The sequence below is a fragment of the Phalaenopsis equestris genome, unplaced genomic scaffold (assembly GCF_001263595.1).
Source record: "Phalaenopsis equestris unplaced genomic scaffold, ASM126359v1 Scaffold204350, whole genome shotgun sequence".
Classification (NCBI taxonomy): domain Eukaryota; kingdom Viridiplantae; phylum Streptophyta; class Magnoliopsida; order Asparagales; family Orchidaceae; genus Phalaenopsis; species Phalaenopsis equestris.
Window position 1 is genome coordinate 1 of NW_018223912.1, and position 8,617 is coordinate 8,617.

General features: G+C 36.3%; 1 long non-coding RNA gene across 1 annotated transcript; it reads right to left on the reverse strand.

Annotated features, from left to right (window-relative positions):
- Positions 1-3,237: 3,237 nt before the first annotated feature.
- LOC110036253 lies at positions 3,238-7,617 on the reverse strand. Its single transcript, XR_002295221.1, has 3 exons — positions 7,342-7,617; positions 3,640-3,929; positions 3,238-3,554 (listed from the first exon to the last, which is right to left on the reverse strand). It is a non-coding gene; the product is annotated as an uncharacterized LOC110036253 (long non-coding RNA).
- Between the last annotated feature and the right edge of the window lie 1,000 nt (positions 7,618-8,617).

An 8,617-nucleotide genomic window follows, 5' to 3' on the forward strand; every position in this document is an offset into this window, starting at 1 on the left:
GAAAAGTTACATAGCTACCCTGAATGGGGTTGATGGTGAGCTAAATATTGAAGAGGGCATGCCAAAAGAGTTAACAATAGTCATCAAAGAATTTAAAGATGTATCTAATAAGAAGTTGTCTATGTGACCACCACAAAAAGGGACAAATTTGGTAGTAGAGGATCAAGACCAGCAAACAAACTTATCAGTTCCTAGTTCATAAATGGATGGAATTAAGGGTCTGTTTTAAGCAGCTGCAGCTTATCCAGATAAACAACTTATCTTGATAAGCTGCTAATCAACAGCTGATCCGAATAAGTTATCTGGCTGTTTAGTTTGTGCGTTTGGAAAACAGTTGATTTACAACTGTTTCTGGATAAATGATCATTCTGCCACTGATCCATATAAGTTGTCTAGTTGTTTGATTTGTGCGTTTGGAAAACAGCGATTTGTATTTGTTTCTGGATAAATGCGCATTCTGTCACTGTACAGTTGTGCTAATTGCAACAGAATTGTTATGGTTATATGTTTGATGCTTTAGAACCCAAAAAACTTTTCATAATAGTACAAGAATATACACCTCACTTAAGAGTGAATAACAAAAAACCTAAAAAAAAAGAAAATACATATTAAAATTACAATTAAAGTATGATAATATTCATTGTAAAATGCAGAAGAAGAATGTCGCGAGCAACGTTGTCCGGTAGGGATACCATCAGGCATCAATCACTATCGGCAGAAGAATTAGTCGGACTGTCTGCCCACCTGAAGAAGTCATACGTCTCTGGGTCGTCTGCCCATCACAGGCAATTATAGAACTGTCGTTCGTCGCTATGGGTTCATCATGACATCAATAACAAAGAGGCATAACACTCGCCCGGAGTTCTCCGAAAACCTGAAGCTCATCTTCTTTCAATAATTCAAGGGAGAACTCGTCAAACATAACATTAGATGAAATTAAAAAAATCATAGAAATTAAAAATAAAAAATAGTTTTGAATAAAGAAACAAAAAACTAATTAAAAAAATAACAAGCATGAGGAAACTGATGAAATTCAAAAAAAAAATATACAAGGAAATGGGAATAAACGAAAACTGTACATGCATGAAGGCTCAAAGAACTCACTACTCCAACCAACAAATCTGTCACTACAAGAAAACAGTAAATCTTAGAAAAACCAGAGTTCTTGGTGGCCTTTTATCCACGCAAAATTAACCTCGCGTGTGTCACATATGCATATCACCAAAAAAGATCATTATGAGGATCCTCAAAAACCATATCGCCACAAATAAAAGAGAAATTTGGTTGTCCTCATTAAGATTTCACATGTGACACAAACCAACAGTGACTGACAGGTCATCTGAAGAACCCAGAAAGGTCAAATGACTCATCATCGACCTCACAAACACACACAAAAACACAAATAAAACTCACATGGAGAAGAAACAAAAACAAACAACCGAAAAATGTTAAACCAAAAAAATCCATAATATAAGTGACATTAAACAAATATAGAGGTTATAAAATAAACAAAAGGCATTCAGTCAACATCGAACAATCTCGCCCCGTTATCCGCTCTCTCAACGCAGCCATTTCCGTGGCACTTTCGCTATCTTGGGTATAATCTTCCTGAGATTCCACTTCTGCTTGTGGTATAGACTGGTTTATATGAAATTCAAATGCTTTTGGCGGGGCCTGCATGTGATCGTCATCAGCCAGGGTGAAGTCTCATCCGACCTAGAATAGTGTCGTCAAATGTAGTTGTGGAGCGTCATCGTGGTCACCACAATCTGCACTTGTTTTGAAAATGGGTAAGTCGGCATATCACGTAGAATGACAAATTTTTTTCTTCCACACCCCAAAATTTCGTTCAATTACACCGCGTGAGGAGTGTCTTTTGTTAAACATTTCCTTCTTGTCGCAAGCTACACTGTTGAATCAGGAATGTAGTACTTCATATCTGGATATGACTTTAGATACTCCCTCTGTAAAGAATATTCAACATCGATTAAATAATATTTATCTGCTAGAATACCGTAATAGTAACAAACTAAAAATATCGATCGTGGTTGATATATTTTCAAACTTGAAGGTGGGTGCAGGAAGTCGTGTCGTCGGTCTTGTGTTCCAAAAGAAAAAATAAGACTGTTGTGTGCACTGTCTTCCCAATCAGTCATGACAAAAGTGAAGCATATGTCGAAGTCACATACGACCATTACATTTTGTGTTGACGCTCCACACCGCCCAATATATGCAACATTCTCAGTACTGGATATTTGTGCATCATATGTATTCTGTCAATTGCTGCAATACAGTTCTGTCAGATTTGTTACAGTTGTGAATGTCATGTAACTCATTTTGACATCTGAATGTCATGTGTTATTAAAAATTACCTTAAGAAATGGTATGTAACGACGGTCATTAGCAATCTTTGTCGGAGTCGCCTCAAATGTTGGATTCTCTGGCTTAATTATCGTTGTCGCTAAACTGACAAGAGCTTTCAAGCCCACCGAGAAATACTTGTTGATTGTATCCGATGAATATTAGAATTGCTATATCGCTCATCTAATTGATTTTTTATGTGATAAAATGTAGAAGGTTATTATTAATACCTCTCTTGTTGTCGTTCTTGAGGAGTTGTGTAGTCGATTATGTCTTTGTAGTTCATCGAGCAAATCGAGAAATATGACTTTTTTCATATGGAACTTGTTACTGAACCGTGTTGGGTGTCCTTATAGTAGCTCGTCGACCCATTTATCATCAATATAACTCGATGTCATGCAGGGAGTTCAATCGACGTAGGGTTGTAGTATTCATACAACATAATCATAACTGCAATAACTTTTCTTCTAAAGCTCAGTTGATTTGGATCCATCGTTAACAGTATTCTATGAAAGCATGAAATGTGAATCAGACAAGTTAAAAAGAAGATATATAAAAACTAAAAATGGGCAACTGACAAGAAAGCTAAGCAAACATCTACAAGAAAAATGTGGAGTGAAAACCAGTGCAAATAAACAACCAAGAAAGAAATGTGAAAAAAACTAGAGCAAATACAAAACATCATCTCTACGACATCATTTATCCATAAAAAACGTAAACAGTTGACTCGCAGATCGGGGTCCATCTGCATGAATATTTGTTTGCGTCTTGGGTCCTAAAGCAAAACTTCAATGAGCTCAGATACAATGGCTTATCCGGCTTAACTTCAGGATATGTGTGAAGAACTCAACTATGGAGGTGTCCCGTGAAGTCCCGACATGAATTTTACATGATTCTAGCATTTCTTTTATTGAGGCTTCTGATGAAAGCATATCCTTCTTTCTTTCTTTTCTCCACACTACGCCGCTTTGATCTGCATGTAGAATCCAACTCCCTCTGGTTTAGACTGTGGCCTTCACCTGAATCGCCTAAATGCTCGGCCTCCAAGTCATCTGGTATGCTTGTAACCCATGCTCACTTGGAGTGAACACATGAGTTCCCATTGCAACAATCACTCTGAAGATACCGTCCAACTTCTCCTCTAAAACCAGATCAATGCCACTGAATTTGAATTTTCTTGCTGTCGGAACTGCCTGCAACATAAGACAAGTTTACTACTCAAAGCAGCTTAGTCGTATATATAATGAGATAAGCAGTATTCATTGGATAGGTTATTACCTGCAATTTCTCAGTCCAACAAGCCTCTGAAGCATCTATTGACTGTTTCATCGGATCCCAATCCAATCATGTGAATCACCTTTTAGTTTCTTCCATAATTTTCAATCCTTCCTTAGTTGATCTCACTTATTCTTAAATTTCATCCTATCGTAATTCCTTCATGTCATTTTCTTGAACTTTTCATGAGATTTTGTCACCCTTTCTTGTTAAAAAGGTCGCAAAATATAACAGTGACCTCTCTATCCCATATGGCCAATGATCCGACCTGTTTACTCTGACTCATTATGTTGCTAAGACATAAAAGGAAAAAGATAAAATAAATATTTCTTTCAAGTAAAAAAAAAATCAATATCAACTAATAAACTGCATCCATAAAGCACTCAAGCAAGTATGTCGACCCAAAAATTTAGTTTTGATTTTTTTTCTTAATTTTCTCCTGCAATCAAGAAACTCTTTGTAAAATATTTATATATTCCAGCAACCACATATCATAAAAAGAAGCTTGTGAGACGAAGTGTAAGCAAACACTTTAGAAATAAAGGATTTGACAATAGTAAGGATTCTTTTAGCATTTCTCCACACGACATAATGCTTCCATTGATTTCTTTCATTCCAAAGAAACAATCAAATAGTATAGTGGATAACATTTTGCAAAAAATTACCCCTCCTCCAAAGCAAAAGGCAATGATCCAAATTTTGATACCCGCACATATGCATATGAGTTTTAAAATAAGAGAGACAGCAGCCTCGATATCTCCCAAGAAAATGCAAAATTGAAAAATAGATGGTGCAAAGATTCCTTCTCATTTCAATAAAATAAACAAATATAAACATTGTGCAGCCCTTTAAGCTTAATAGTATCATCAAGAGGCAATAACTTATAATTTAATCGACAAGATAAAGAGGATTGAGATGGTTTCAACAGAGAAATCCATGATTTAGTACCTCAATTAATAGCAGGAGAAGGTTTTTGTTTAAACCTGAGAGCTTCCCCTTTATTTTTTTCAATACACCTACCAGCAATGTAAGCAACACCACTAAGGAACTTCATTCTTATTGGTATTGACCAAATCACCATTTCCAAAAGCTCAATTGTTGGTTGTAATGATCCTAAATAGTTCCTAAACATTCCAAGCATCCTCACACGAAAAAACCTTCAACCAAATATCAATGGAATGTACTTATCATAAAAATGTGAGAAAGGATCAAACCATCCAGCAAACCTCGTCAAAATGCACCTCCAACAAACACCAGCACTCACAAGAAATCCTAATTTAGCAAATAAAAAATGCCCAAACAAGTAACAATTTACTATGGTTAAATCCATCTAGCACCCACAAATCACAAAAGTAAGCTCAAGAAACAAATCATAAATGCCCCAAACAGACAATAGGGGATGAACTTCAATGTCATCCATTGAATAAGCTAATGTAAAAAATCAAAAAGTATTTAATTGGAAAAGTCCAAGAATCAAACCACCCAGGATTTTCCTCAAACCCTGTAAAAATGAGAATTTAGTTTTGCACCCAAAATAAGGGCATAAAATGCACAGTCCAACCTCATAGAGACCATAACAAAGGCTCCAACATTTTCGTTTTGCACCCATAAGAAACTTGGAGAAACCAGAGAAACCAGAACAAAGGCTCCAAGAATACAAATATTAGAGTCGAATTATATGTATTGCAAATGGCAAACCAGATCCATCAACAGTCACTAGATCTGTAAGAGCGTAAACAGAAATTGCAAGCCAGAGAGCATAATATCGTACAATACAAACCATTTCATCGGCAGTTAGCAAATTTACTTACAAAGCAGTGAATGTTGGGGGTCTAATGACATAGTAGGAGGAGAACGTCAAAGCGCACGAGTGAGGGAGAGAAGCACGCGAAAGAGAGAGGGTCAAAAGAGACGGGCGAGAAGGAAAAAAGAGGGAGTTAGGGCAGATAATATGTGAAGAGGCCAACCCTGTCAAAAGCTTTAATGAAACACGGACCGCGGGTCGCGTCCGCGTTTAACATAAAAACAAAACCGTCATTTTCGCAAATGCTGACGAAACACTTCTTCCAAACTAGCAGTGACTTTTTGAAAACGACACCACAACGGATAAGCTGGCCCAAACGTACCTTAAGTGAAAGGGACTACTTGACTTGAGAGATAGCTGGAAGTCTGAGAATGATCAATGGAACTGCAAGAATGAGATCAAGCATTACACTAAGAGAAGATGTGAAAGAGCATCTCAGGCTTATGTGGATGAGAATGTCATACTCTACTAATGATCAGTGAGATTCATCAAACTCTAGTTGGTACAAAAATGGCAAGCATGGACAAAAAAAATCTTCAACAATCATCTTAAAATGGAGCCATATTGTTCTTAAAGGTTCCAAAAATTTTTGCACAAGCCTTGATTCATTCAAAAGGCTGTAGAAGATATGGAAATTTTGGATATTGCAAGAATACTTTTTAACTTTCTGGTCTCTAGACCCTTCTAGATACTTCGTGAATAATCTGAGAGCCTCTAAAATTCTATAGAGTATTTTGGATGTTTAAGTGTAGTGTAGAGTATAATAAAATTATTTATATATATATAAGTATTATATTGCCATTTAGAAACTATAATAAGGAGGTAAGGGCCTATAAATACGACCATCATCTCATTTGTAATCCATTCAAGAAAAGCACAAGAACACTTACCTTGTAGAATTCTCTAATGTGTAATACATTCTAGGTTTCTCATTTAGAGTTATTATCATCTGTAGTTCTTAGTATCTAGTGTAAGTCTTAGCTTGAAAGGGGTGTGCTAATGCAAAACGGTTAACTTAGAAAAAAAATTAATAAGTCATACAACTTCCCCAATCGGATTAGCTGAAATAATTTCTGCTCATTAGTGAAGAGTAGTGTTTGCTGATAAACTGATAGTTTGCTTCATAACAAGATAAAAATATTAACCATTTGATTTACTGACTTTTAATATGTAAAGCTATGTTATTAATAGCTGTCACATATTTAGTTTACTGATATATTTAAATAATTTCATAAATTGGAGTTTAGAGTTCTTTTTATGATAGATGTCGGTCACAGGCTATTTGTGGCTTTAAACAAAAGACTAAAAATAAAACAAAACAAAACAAAAATCACAACGATTGTCGTGTCGATCATTCTAAAGGATATTAGTTAATTTTTTAGTAAGATCACGTTGGATCAAATTCACGGCATTTGATAGACAATAATGTTTCCTTGACACAGTCACTTAAAGAACACTACCATCTACGTAGTACTGCTATCCATACAGGAATAAACCAAACAGCTTACAGAAAAGGTAATTGTAGAACAGCTACGGTTTAAGCCTATGTTAGCATATTGCAAAGCGTGCATATTAACAAAGCTTCCATCATCCATTTTACAAAACCCTTTTAAATTTTCAATGAACTCTATCAAATACAGAGATTACAAATATTCAATTAATTAAAAAGAGAGTCAATTTTCCATTGACACAATTAAGAAAGAGGAAGGAGTGAGCGCGGGGTTTACGGGATCGAGATCGGAATCTGAGGAGATGTCGAACATTTCGCGAATGATTTCCTTCGAAATTTTCAATAAACTCTATCAAATACAGAGATTACGAATTTTCAATTGATTAAAAAGAGAGAGTCAATTTTCCATTGACACAATTAAGAAAAAGGAAGGAGTGAGCGCGGGGTTTACGGGATCGAGATCGGAGTCTGAGGAGATGTCGAACATTTCGCGAATGATTTTGCGGTCGTTTTCGTCGAGACCAGTCCGCCGGGTCCTCCATAGCGCCTGCAGAATGTACTCAACTGACTCCCAGGAACTGGACTGCAGAAGCAGGTGCAGATGTCCCCATAACGAGTGTTGCTGCTCCATCAAATCCAATCGTTCGATGCACACCAAATCCAGCGATTTCACGATCGACCTGCTTAAACCCTATCGGACTCATCTGCCTTCATGGGCTTAGGTCGTTTAAGTGTTCGGCACCTTAAAAACCAGTAGTATATTTTTATTCTATTATTTAATAAATAATTTTAATTGATTTTAAATATTTATAGGTTTCTAGCAATTAATTTTTAAAAAATACCACTCATTAATTATATATATATATATATATATAATTTAATTTTAATATTTAGAGTCAAAATGAGACAAACAACAAATCCTTCTTGATGTTCGGTTTGTTTATATATCGAGCGCCAAAAAGTTGCTAGTGTTCAGCTCTCTAACTTAGCAAATGAATCCAACACGAGTTTCTTAACGAGCCGAACACGAGTTGTTCGCGAACAACGAGTCGTTTAGACAGAACAACATGGGGGGATATTATGTTCGGAACTCGGCCAAAATCCCAAAGACAATCCCACAGTAGGATTACTAATTTATGTTTAGATATTTTTTTAGACATATCTACATAATTACGTACATTTTTCTTAATTCTTTTCTATTTAGATATTAATTGCACATCGAAAACATTTCAACATGAATAATGATGTCGCCCCATGAACAACAAAGGAAGCAGTGGTTACATGTCTAGCTAATTAGTCTCCCTTACTTTGAAGGATGGTTTGTCTCTCGTGATTAGAGAATGGTTACTCCTAAATAAATAGATGGGTCAAGCCTGTGCAAATATATTCATCACCTTCAGATGCACATCAAATCGAAAAGGGAGAATAGGTCTTTCAACCACAGGACGACTGGTGTAGGCTCTCGGCAAATAACAACTCGGCCACACAATTGACAAGCCCTACAGGCTCACGGTTTGAAAGGGCATCGGCCAGATTCATCGCCGGGCCCCGCAAGCAAAATTTATGAACATACTAGGGTACCCTGCCGTACCTAGGAATTTTAGGGGTACAAGATGCAAATGTGGACTAATAACCTTCTTTAAATAGAGGGCCCATTTTATGAATCGGGGTTAGGTAATTTTTACGACTCCATGCACTCATCTCTCTCTCTCTCTCTCTCTCTCTCT